Source organism: Phyllostomus discolor, chromosome 2 (assembly GCF_004126475.2).
Source record: "Phyllostomus discolor isolate MPI-MPIP mPhyDis1 chromosome 2, mPhyDis1.pri.v3, whole genome shotgun sequence".
In the NCBI taxonomy this organism is placed as follows: Eukaryota; Metazoa; Chordata; class Mammalia; order Chiroptera; family Phyllostomidae; genus Phyllostomus; species Phyllostomus discolor.
Genome location: NC_040904.2, coordinates 88,161,041 through 88,174,227, shown reverse-complemented (window position 1 = coordinate 88,174,227; position 13,187 = coordinate 88,161,041). Strand labels below are relative to the sequence as shown.

Below are 13,187 nucleotides of genomic sequence, written 5' to 3'. Positions count from 1 at the left end.
TCCCAGAGCCGTATTGTACAGCCGTGTCTCCGCTCCTGCCCACCGCCTGTTTTTTCTCTACTGCCTGTGTAAAGGCTTTTGCATGGAAGAGTGCATGGGGAGTCCAGACATTGATTCCTCCCAAACCTGCTGGTAACTTTCTGCACGACTGTGAGGACCTCCCCACAGGGATTTTTCTCACTGAGGAGAAAAATCTCCTCAATGTTGAGATTTTTCTCCTGCAGAGTTGGGAGAAGGGCTCAAATATGCTGAATGCTTCTGGCCCTAAAATGCATGATTTTAAATCTTTAGCAGGCTCTCCTCCACTGTTCATAACTAGCAATGGTGTACCAGCTCGGAATTGCTGATCATCAGATATCTGGAAACTTTGAGAGCAGTTGTTAAACTGTTTGTAGCTTAGAACCAGCCCATAATGGGGATATTTACACCGTGAAATAGGAAAACACTAAGAATTAGGGTTTTAAAAAGCAAAACCAAACTAAACAGCTGGTTTACCAACACACCACCGATAGTAAGTATACCAGAACCAAATGCAGTAAATATATAACAGAATGTTCCACCATATTTTAAGGTAGATTATTACAGTACTAATTGAATCACATCAGATTTGTAGATTGTTCTCAAAAATCATTAAGCTTCCATAAAGCTACTCAGTGTGTCAAATGTGCATCCCCTGTACCATTTTATTGATGTTACCTTACTGCCTGCACAACTAAACCCAGGCCCTTTCAGTGATTCTCAAATCAATAGGCTAAAGCAGCCCAAGCATCTTCCTACACGATGGATTCAAAGACCATGCTTGTATGACTGAAAAAATGGGGAATGCACAACTAGTTCAATTACCTGACTATAAAAAAACAACTAATTCAGTTCACTGCATCATTGATCCCTTTAATTGTATAGCAGCTTCCTATTGATAACAGGAAATGTCCCTGAGCCAACCATGCTGAAACTGAAACTGGCCAGTTTTCCACAACCATAAATTTTAATAAGGATTCTATTATGCATAATACACAGATACTAAGAATCACAGCCGGAGCTTATTAGATTTTTTAAAAATTTCACTGACCTATTTCCCCTGCATATGACCCAATTTCTCTTCTGCTTCCTGGACTTTGTTAGTCATTAAATGTTAGCCTCTACTTATGTGCATGCCTGGATACTTTATTTCACATAGAGGCTGTGATACATTTTAAACCATCTATCTATTTGGTTTTTGGAAACCATTCAGCCACCCATGAGCTTTACAGAAGGTTCTGCTGACCTAGAAGTGATAACTTCAGTCACATTCTGACCTCTTGATTTAGGCAGATGCTATAAATGTGTATTTTTTGTAGTAAAAATACAACAAAAATGTGATGGCTAGCTACTGTACCTTGAGCACAGTATTAGGTACTTAGGGAAACAACTATGAATAAGCTATAATCCCCCCTTCCAAGAGCTCACAGCCTAATGGGGAAGATGTGTGCATGACAATCAAAGGTTACAGTGGTAAGTTCCATATCACAGGATAGGCAGTGTTATTGGAGCTTGGTGAGCAAAGAATTCCAACTTGGAGAAAACAAGAATTCATAGAGGGATGAGTACGATTCCAGTAGCAAAGGAAAATGGGAAGCACCATCCCAGGCACAGGGAAGGGACACAAACCAAGTTACGGGGAAAGGTGGTAAGGGATCTGGGGGTCAATAGAAAGAGTTAGAGGAATGCTGGGAGAAAAAAACAAGGATGGAGGGGTTTTGTTTTTCATGGCAATACTTATATTTATTTTTGCAATACCTCAGGTAAACCATTTAAACAATGTTGGGTAAGGTGTTATTTTCACAAAAACATCTTTCAAAACAAAAGTATTTCTATTTTCCACAAGAATTAAAATTACATGCTAAAACAGAATTAAGTGCTGAGATAACATGAAACAGTATCAGGAGACTTAAGGAATAAGACCAAGTAATGAACTTTATCATTAAATAATGACACAGAACTAGAAAACTGATCCAGCAGTAAAATATAAAAATCTACAATTACAAATATAAATTTGGCTCATGGAGACACTAGAGCAGTGTTTACAGTATCAGACTGTTTCCTACTCGAGGTGAATACTGCAGTTGTAGAGTGTCGAACATCATAGGGAACAGCATTTTATTTACCCGATCATCACTACAAATACAGCTAAAATCTCAACACTAAAAACAAATGTGTTTTCTGTTGTTGGGAGTTCTTTTTATCTATAAATTGAAAATTTCTGTTAAAATAAATATAAAAACTCATAACTCCATTCTTAGAAATGCTATAAAACTCACTCATTTTAGTTGAAACACACTAAGTAAATTACAAAAAGTTTTGCACCGATTGTTAATGATATAAATTCGACAGCAGAATCCTGTGTCACGGAAGTCACTGTCAGGTGATGGGGGAAAAGCAGGTATCGAAGGCTGGACTGATTCTCCAGTCTCATTTTAGAAAGAGAAAAACAATGCTCGAATACGGACTTTCCTCTCCCTTCTGAGAGTGTAACAACTCTCAGCTCTCGGCTGTATTTTCATCAGGCAATGCTGCTCCATTACCATCCAGAGAGGTGGACAGATTCTCTTCTTGCTCACAAGGTGAGGAGCGCTGTATAGAGAAGCTGATGTTGCTTGATGTCAGCAAAGACTCCTGGCCTCATCAAATTAATCAACATCCATGGCATTGTCTTTTTCTAGTTGGAACAAAGGGTTGTCAGAGCACAGAAAGTTCATGGGCCCACCCCTGCCAGAAGCTTCTACTTTGATAACACTTAGAAGTTCAGAAGTGTTACTAATGGGGCTACTTGGGTTTGGCCATTTGAAACACTGAAAATGTCTCTCTTCAAGTACATAATCATCCACGATACAAGAGGCATCGGTGTATTCTGTGCCTTCCCCACTCAGGGAGGAAACGCCACCCCTTGACCTTTCCACAGAGATGATGGAAGGAGTTCTGTTCTTTTCCCTGTTGCGTTGCTCTAGGGCTGTGGAATAATCACTCCTCTGTATGTTTGACTGACTCAGCAGTTTGAATTGTTTCTCTAGCTTTGTTTTTCCTGCCAGTCCAGGAATGAAGAGCATGTTGACATAGGCGTGAATATGACTGTCTGGCACCTCAGACTCTTCACTAAGTATGGCCTCCATCAGTGCATCATACTATTTCTCAGTTTGCACCAAATAGTTTCTTTGCAAACGAATGTGTTTTAAGAAGCCAAACATGTTGACAGTGCCTTCGTGCTGAATTTGCAACATACTGTCTAGCACAATGTATGTTCCTGTTCTTCCAACTGCAGCACTGCAGTGGGCAACCACAGGCTCCATTGCACGGTGCTGAGCATGGGACATCTTTCTCTGGAAATTCAGCACTGGTGGCCAGTAGTGTGGCTCTCCTGTGTCAGGCCACTGCATGTGGTGGCACTGCATGCCCATCCCCACTGGATTTTCCTTTCTGGGAGATCTTTTTTTTTTTATCCTTGTGTTTCTTTCTTCTTTTAATCTTCACTTGAGGATATGTTTTTATTGATTTTAGAGAGAAAGGAAGGGAGAGTGAGAGAGAGAAGAGAGAAAACCATCAATGTGAGAGAGAAACATTGATTGGTTGTCTACCATACATGCTCCAACCAGGGATCAAACCTACAACCAAGGTAGGTGCCCTGAATGGAAATTGAACCTGTGAAATTTTGGTGTATGGGATGACGTTCCAACCAACTGAACCACCTGGCCTGGGCTATCTTTGTGTTTCTTAGAGTAAAATTCCTCACAGTACAATAGGAAAACATTTGAAGACTTTTCTGAGTGACCAGAAAGTTCCCATACTCTTCACTATTATTGGCAGGCCAATGCTAGTCACATTGCCTTCTTCCTTTCTCCATGAGGTCTGTGGTCATGACGGTGACCTCCACATTGTGTTCCTGTATTATCCTCCAGAGATTTTTGGCTGTGGATTTTAGTGGGCCTGGGTCAGCAATGCAAGCTTTTGGCCTGTTGTAACCATCAACATAACTGGCACTGATATCATCAGTCAGTTTGCCACCTTTCCAGCAAGTTAGCGAGTTTAACCCTACTATGATTACCTGGTAAAACTCTTTTAGTGTCTCAATTCTTCAGGAAAACCACTGTTTGCCTGTAAGTCTGCAATGTGCTTTGGAAAGTGTTTGATTGGAATTGCTCCAACAGCATCTGAAATTGGAAAGATAGGTGTTGGAGCTGAGGATATTACTTGAGGGGAAATATTGTCCTCCAGATAGAAAGAAGTATTCAGTCTACAAGCATTTCCCTGAGCTCCAGCAGAGGAAAGACAGAGGGGACTAGAGTGGTGGGAGGAGAGTCTGGGGTTGGTGGCTCTGGGGAGAGAGCTGAAGGGTCAGCCACAGATCCCTGTGCTGAGTCATTCCCCATACTGAGGAAGCCATCTTTCTCATGTCAGAATGGTATATTTTGAATGCAAGGATAGGATCAAGCAGGAAAAGTGGTACATCAAATGTGCACAGTACAATAAAATATAATAATGGGCCTGGGTGCAGTGAAGCACAGTTGAGGAAATATGACTCCAGTGAAGGGAAAGGGTGTTTCAACCAGGTCTTCTAGGACTTTGCAAAATGGGAGAGAGGAGAAACAGCACTCCAAGAAGGACTGACATGAACAAAGTCACAGAGACAATGGTGATGATCATTATTACTGTGTGTGCCAGGCCCTGTGCTGAGCACTCTATCTGTATTATCACACTTTATTTTGCAGCTGAGTGTAGGAGGTATTATTTTCATTTCACAGACATGAAACTGGGATCCAGAAGAGCTAAGTAACATGCCCAAGGCCACATAATAGTGGAGTCAGGATTTAAACTCACTATGTCACAAAATCTTTAATCTGAAAAAAAAGTAAAGATATGTGATGTAAGAGCACAACAGTCAAGTTATGGTATAATATCTAGTATATTACATATACTTACATATGTATACACACACACCAGGGGGACCAAAAGAACATAAGTTATTTATGAAAATTGTGTTTATTCACACACGTTTAAAATTCAGTCATCTTCAAAGTACTCTCCATTTGATGCAATACATCTGTAGAGACTTTTTTTCCTACTGCTCAAAACAGTTTTTCAGCTCATCGATTTTGATGCCTTTTAATGCTTCTACTATTTTTGTTTCACCTCTTCCACATTGGCAAAACTTTTCCCTTTGAGGACTTTTTCCATTGGGGAAACAAAAGAAAGTCACTCAGGGTGAGATTGGGTGGATAGGGAGGGCTGAGCATGGGGGTCATGCCGCTTTTGTTCAGAAACTGCTGGACACTCGACACAGTGTGGGCAGCTGCTCTCATAAATCACCCATCATGAAATGGGCAAACACATTGGAAGAGACTTCAAAAAAATTTACTGAAGCTGAATGCAGCCTCTCACAACAACACCAGCTGGTGCAGTGATACAGATGGGTTCCTAGAACACTCACCTGGCACAGGAAGCCTGTACTACAAGGGGCCCATCTGCTAGAGGATAATTCCAGTTTGGGGGGTGGTCCTTAACATGTAATCATTTTTAAAGCTTGTAATAACCCTTTACTGAGCAGCTACTATTTTTGCAAGAAAGTTAATTTAGGTATTAAATCATCACACAACAGCTTGACGAAAGTCACCAGTTAGTGGCAAAGCTAGAGATTCCTGCCACACAGAAAGGACAGAGGGGGCTGAGGAAGAGGGAGAGAGGATGACAGTGACAACTTTCCAGGGAGGTATCAGTGGAGAAAAAATAAGGAAGTTTCAGCTGTTATGAATGACAACTACGCTATCCTAATTCTGCTGCCATTCACTCTTCTTCCTTAATACACATAGAGAAGGAATGAGGGTCTCTACAGAGAGACCTTACTTGATTTAAACATTGCTGAATTTGAAATATGACCAAAACATCCATGTGGATACACTCAAATAGCCACAAATACTGGTGGTCAAGATTTGGTATGAGATATCTTGCAATGGAAGGTAGTGGAGGAAGCCATCCAGAATCTAAAATAGACTACAAGAAAATAGATCAGCTTCTGTTTTCTTGGGCAGGGCCAGTATGGCAAAGATCAAGTCTGCCCAGGGATGTCACAATTTAGTCCAACTTGGAATGGGAGCTAGCAATCCTGGAGTTTCAGTCCAGGGGCAACTGGCCAGGGATCGGAGCATTGTTGGTATGATGCCACATGCTAAACTAGGTGAGGATGTCAGGTGGTGCAGAATGAGAGTAACATCTGGCCTTCCCAGGGCCCGAGGCCAGTAAAGAAATGGGGTAGAGGTAGGAACACTGAATGGGGTTCCCCCTGCAGTGACTATACTTTAGAAGGGGTCCAGAAATCCAGGACACCAGAACACTGCACGGCCCTTAGAAACTATTCGACAGCCCCCATTGTTTTCAGGAGGTGTTGTTGATCCAAAAGTGCCCCTTTTGGTCAGATTTCTGATCTCTTCTTGGTTTAGACAGATGTTATTTAGTCCTGATCTCACTGGAATTCTGGAAGGAGCTGAAGTGACTCTGGTCTGACACACACCGCTGACCATGATCACTGCAGCTCCACTCACTGATGTGTACAGGCGGCAAGCCGGGAGCCAGCCAGACACAGTTCTGGAATGTAGGACAGAAATGGGCAGAGATGGGAGTCATCTACCAGTAGGCTGGGCCTCAAGCCTGCCGTGTGTAAAATCATTCAGAAGCATGGACTGGAAAAAGGACCAGAGATTGGAAATGCTTACCTTTAAGGACCAGTCAGAGGAAGGACACTAAGAAAGATTAATCAGATAAGTTAAAGACAAGTGAGAATAATGTAACTTCTAATTTTCCCTTCTTTTCATTCTTCCCTCATTTCCTGTGTGACACTTTTATTTTCTACTATGATTTGTAATTGGAACAAGCCTTCAAAAAGAAAACTCGCTTCATGGCAACAGGGTAGTAACGGTTCCCCCCGCTGGGGTTGTGATGAGTATTAACTGGGATAATAATGCACACGACTGAGTCTACTGGGGACTCCACACGTGTAGATTCTCACCACCACTGGCTGCTGCTCACCCTCCCCCTTCCCTGGGGTTACAGGGCTTAGCTTCTAAGTCTTTTGATTTCACCATGAAAATTGAAACAGCTGTGATTAAATTAGGTGTGGTCGATTTCTGCATGCAGGCTTCCCAGTGAGAGAAAAGGAAAGAATCAAGCTTTGGTTTCCATCATGTTTTCAAAGCTTTTCTTTGGCTATCCCGTTTCATGGGTGAGAAAATTGAAACAATCATCTGAACAGAAGTGCCTTCTCCAAATTCATAGCTATAGTCTGTGCCCTGGCAGACACTTTCCTGTTGGTTGCTTAGCATTTGGAAAATTTCACAATTTGAAAGAAGCATGGCAATGAATCATTTGGTAGTACTTATCCTTCCAATTCTGAAGCACACCAGTTCCCCACAATCATCTTATAGGTGGTCTATGGCTTAGCTATTACATTTCAGCTCTGCCATTTTCTAAGTGCAAAGGTGATAATCTGTTACCTTTCCCCTTGTAAGGAAGAGGTAGCCTGTGTTTATGATTATATGGGTCACCATTAGTTCCACCTCCTGAACCCACATTTCCTGTATGGTCACACAGTTTATCTTAGAAACTCACACAGCTTTCAAAACATAGTTCCATTGTCTACACAGTAGCTCCTTTATAGGCTGGGGGACCTGTGATCTTTGACAAATGAAACGGAAAACCTAAAACAAACAGTTCCAACATAGTCTTCCGGAACTGCTCAACCCAGAAAATTGATAGATGTTTACTTCGCGGTCCAGAAGCTTCTCCACCTCCACTTTGGAGGTCCGGCAGGGCTCCAGGAAAAAACTCGTGCTGGCTTATAATTGGCTCTTCCTCCTGCCTATGACACCCTCCCCTCTGCACCACCTGAGGGTTCAAGGACCCCGGGGAGAATTTGTTTAACCTACTAGGTATGTGCATGTGCATGTATGTGTGAGTATGTGTGTAGACACACCAACATTCAAAAATGGGGGGACTGCACATAAAACGCAAATTTAGACCTCGGCTAAAAGTCAGAGACTGCCACAAAAACAAGGCCTGCACTTCCATCGCGACAGGCTGAGTGGAGTAGTGCTCTTCAAAGATCGTGCCTCCGATCCCACCACTACTGGTGGTGTTCCCAGAATACATTGGTTGCTGTCCCTAATGCTAAATATGATGGCACTGGATTTTAAGAAAGCTTATCTTTACCATTTCACTCTTTTGCACTACCTGCGGAGCTCAGTAGATACTTCCGGGAAGGTGGTGCATTCCCGCTGCCAGTTAGTCTCCAACCACCAGCACAGGTCGACCCGCCGGTCGTCCCCAGGCCCCATTAGGCTGTCCGCTTCCTGGAGGGGTGGGGGAGTGGAATCAACAGGGTCCCCCTCCTCCCACCGCCCCCCAGTCTCCAGAGCTCTTAGAACAGAATATGTCCATACTCCTGAGGTCATCCAAAGGCCCCGGGACAGCTCCCAGGGCTGGAACGCATGGCGGCAGGATTCGGAGTTGGGCACTGGGCCCCTCCGACACATCCTAGCTCCTCCAGCTCCCCTCCTAGAACAGTTCAATGTGAGCCGGCTGAAAGGAAGACTTGTTGTTGTTGGAAGGTTGATACTTCTATATTTTATATCCATATATGCATATTTCACATATATACATATGCATATTGTACATATACATAGGCATGTATGATTTTGATATATCACAGTAGAAAATTTAGGTGTGTTATTGATCTATAGTTCAGTTGAGGTGGGGAAGGCCTGGCCTGGAGTGTGTGGACCTTGTTTCCCGATATACCCAATTTCTTTCTAATTTGAGAAAGTACCCTGTATAGACACTAATGCTTATATTACTCTTTCATGAGTCTTATTCTGTTGAACAACTTGTACATCCATTCTCGCTTACTGTCCTTTCCTGTTCATCCTCAGAGAGGCACAGGGTAGAAATCATTACCCTGTGTAATGAAAAGGAAAGCCAGGAGCCGGTGAAGCAAGCTGCTGGCAGCCAGCAGCTGCATGGGGTGGAGTCAGGGAAAAGCCCGCCTCCCAGCCAGCAGCCCAGAGCTCTTTCTGAGACGGATGCCTCCATCAGGATCCAGTGCACATTTAAAGCATACCTGTGATTGAATAAACTATCCACAGTCCTAGGCATTTAGTACATAGAAAGATAAAGCAGAATATGAAAAAGACATATGCACTGTACTGGAAGTTTCTAGCCATTGTATTATAGTAAGAGGCTTAGAGCAGCTGTCAAGTTACTCTGTAATGAAAAATGGTCATGGTTGGAATATGCTCCTTTATCTCACTAATTCTATAACCCATTTTTTTATCAAGGACCTCAAGCCTGAAGAACTCAAACTGCGTTTTGAAGCTTATCTCATTAATATGCACCACCATACCCTCAAAGGATGTGGGCCTGTATCATTATCTTCACGTTTCAGATGAAACATGGCCGTGGAGAGAAGCCCAGCCATACATGTCTGGGTGAAGGATTCAGAGATGGCTTCCTGGTATCTCCATTTATCCACGTCTGATCTGGCTTTGCCCTCGCTTGTAAGAAACAACACTGCGATAAACCAAGTGGAATGTTGCCATTTCAGCCTGACGTGCCCGGTGTCACAGTCTGACCAGCACCACGAGATCAGAGCCCTGCGGCCGTGGTGAGGACGGGAGGCTGTGTGGAAGCCAGGCCGGCAAAGAAGCCATTATGCAGTGGCCTGGATCCTCACATGTCTTTGGAAAAATATGAAAAACAAAGATGTGAATTATTAAACAGTGACAGTTAAAACCTACATCTCACAGGGAAAACAGCCAGCTCAGAGATCCAAGCAGAGGCTATGCCAGAGCTGGTTTTGAGATCTGAGTCCAGTGTGACCTCTCACATGGTATAGTCTTGGGCATCTGTGTGATTTTATGGCTTCCAACACTTCTCACCATTTCTCATTCTGCAGATCTCTCTGCATTTTTTAAAAAAGCAGGCCAAAGACACTTGCCATTAGTAACTCAATGACCACTAAAAAGAACATGAGCAATGTCATACTGGGAATACCAGTGGTCCATCTGACCAAGAATTCTGTCACCATTATCTGAGACACTGTGGGGAGATGTGATGGTAACAGGAATTACCTGTTGGGAGAGGCAAGGACTGGACAGATGTCAGACAGATGCAAGGAAAAGAAAGCAAGTTTTCACTGGATGGCCTTTTGTAACAGCGTACAGCCAAGGGGGGCACCCCAAATAGGGATTTGTAATGGGGTCTAGAACTTGATGTCCAGGAAATATTAGGAAAAAAATGTATATGATGTCCTCATGCACACAAGCCTGAGCTTGGAGATGGGATACATGGAGCAGGGCCATTGAGAAGAGCTTGGAGATGACTGGCTCCACACCACAGGGCCACACCTGCTCGGACTTACTATGGCAGCCCAGTAAAGCTGGAAAACTATGGGAATGCTGGTAACTGTGGCCAATTGTGGGAGGAGTCAGAAATGGTGCAGCAGATGGAGATTGGCGCTGGGATTTAAACCCAGGTATGGCAGCCATATGACATCTTTTTGGGACCACACAGCTTGGGCAGAGAAGAACCATGGACTTCTAGTTCTTTTTCTGAGATACAGTACCCCAGAATGGGCAGAGGGGGAAGGAAGGGCTGTGCATTTGTGGGTATTCCAAAGGGCTTTGGGATCTCATTGAAGACATTAAGTTATTACTTTTAAGTTTGTATAACTTTTTAAATAAATAATCCCTTTCCTTTCACCACTCTCTGGCATTGAGATACATCTTTCCCTGGTGGCAGACAAGGTGAACCTAGTACAGGGGCGGCAGGGGGGGAGACCCTGGAGCACAAGGGTGGGTCCATGAGGCAATAGAATATAGTTCACCCCACCCCAGGTCTGTTCTGTGACACTTTCATATCTTCTAAACAGTTAAATCAAATAAAATACAAATTAAAAAAAAAAAAAACAAAACAGAAAAATACTAAGTGTCTTTTCTTATTAATCTGATTGATTTTCACTCACTAATTTATCCAAACCTGTCTTTGACCCTTTTACCTATTTAGCCAAAGTATTACACTCTGGGACATGACATCTTTCATATACTTACTCACTTGAGGAATTTAAATAAAATACCATTCTTTTTTGTTTATCCTATAGGCTTTTTGCTCTTGGTTGCAAAACTCCCCTTTCATCTAAAATTCTGATATTAAATGAATATATTTACGCTTATTATCCTCAAACCATTCATTAACCTATAAGCATTAATGAAATCTCCCCATTATCTTCACTTTTACTCACTGGAGTTCTCATTTCTGTTAATAAATTTCTTATTTCCATTCTGTTTGCAATATAAGCCAGCTTCTTGACTTTTAATTAAGGTGATTAGAACTCTATTTCTTTCCCTTTTAGTACCACCAGCCACCAGCCTCTCCACTCCCATGACTAGCTTTCACCTTCATTTTTATCCATGAATTCCTTTCCCTCAGGAAACATCCAAAAATGAGCATTTCAGAACACTTTATTTTTAAACAATTTCTAACAGTAAATTCCTTTCTTTCTGTCCCCCCCACTTTTCTCTAACTCCCAGTTTTCCACATGTCTGTCATTCCCTTCACACCCTCATCCACAGGTGACTCTGCTGTGCGCCATTGTTGAGTTTCACATTCCAGCCCAGCTCCTAGTCCCACCAATGTGCCCTCTGACCCTCTCCTCTCACCCATGCCTCTAACTGCCAAAATAAAAGGTGTTTCTCCACTTTGATCATCCTCAGACCTTTTCCAGTGTTTGAAACCCTTTGAAAACATCCATACCTATCATAGGTCACAGGCTGTTACATTAAAATTCTCGCTGGCTGCTTATTGACCACCAGTATCCCTGGCCTCTTACAAGAGACACCCCTGGACAGTGCTATGGACTCTACTCACTCCAGCTTGGGGGCAGTCCTGCACCCACCACAGCAGATACCGTCATGTCCTACCCAGGTCCCCAGGGGTCCCTTTTTAGAGTGACCAGCTGTTCAGTTTGTCCAGAACTAAGCAGCTTCCCAGGATGTTGGACTTTCCATTTTAAATATGAACAGTCCCTAACAAATTGGAATGAACTGGTCACTCTATACTTACTGTCTTACCCATACAGCTTCTTTGTGCATCCTGACCCCCAAATTTCAGCACCTATGTCTCCTATCAGGGGGCTGCTGCTAGCATCCCCTACACCCCCTTTCCCAGAGAGCCAGAAGTGACAGGGAGTTTGAGCATCCCTGGGGACGCTCTTACTGAAGGGTAAACCCTGAGAGGACCAATACTGAGTTATGACTTACATTGTATCCAGAGCTCCTTACAGAATCAGGTCACACTTACCATCCATAGCACTTTGTTTGGATGTCTTCCCTTTGGTGTCTCAGTTCCCCACGCCACTTCTTGCTTTTCCTGGGAACACATCCTAATAAGTCACTTTCTAATTTCAGGGTCTGTTTATGGGGAGCCCAAATGTTCTAGTTGTCTATTGCTAAGTAGAAAACCACCCCCAATGTAGTAGTTTAAAAAAAAAACACTTTACTACTGCACAGTTTGGTGGGTTGACTGGACTCTGCTGGGTGGCTGGCTCTTCTGTTCCACGTGGTGACAACCAGGGCTGCAGTAACCTAGGGCTTTACTGGTCTGGGATGTCCAAGGTGTCCCACACCATGGACATTCAGGTGCCCCTGGCCCCTTGGCAGTTCTGCTTGTCTCACTGGGGGTCTCTTGGGTGGAAGACAGCAGCTAAGGCTCGAGTCATCTGGGTGATCAACCTTGAATACCGAATAACTAACTAGTCTTCATTCTCTCTCTCCACATAGTTTCAAGGCCTCTCCTCTTGAAAGAGTTTTCTAGAGTTGCCATAACAAAACACCACAAAACGATGGTTTAAAACAACTGGAGGTTGCTGCAAATCCTTGACATTCCTTGGTTTGCAGCTGCACTACTAAAACTCTGCTCTGCTATCACATGGCCTTCTCCCTATGTGCACCTGTATTTTTATATGGTCTCCTTATAAGGACACCAGTCATGGGGTTTAGGTTCCATCTAATCCAGCATGACCTCAGTTTCACTTGCTTACATCTACAAAGAACCTCTTTCCAAGTAAGGTCTCATTCGCAGGTTCTTATGGGCATGCAATCCCTCCCTCAGAATAG

General features: G+C 43.2%; 1 pseudogene; it reads right to left on the bottom strand.

Annotated features, from left to right (window-relative positions):
• Nucleotides 1-2,649: 2,649 nt before the first annotated feature.
• On the bottom strand, nt 2,650-8,552 carry LOC114488583 (annotated as a pseudogene).
• Between the last annotated feature and the right edge of the window lie 4,635 nt (nt 8,553-13,187).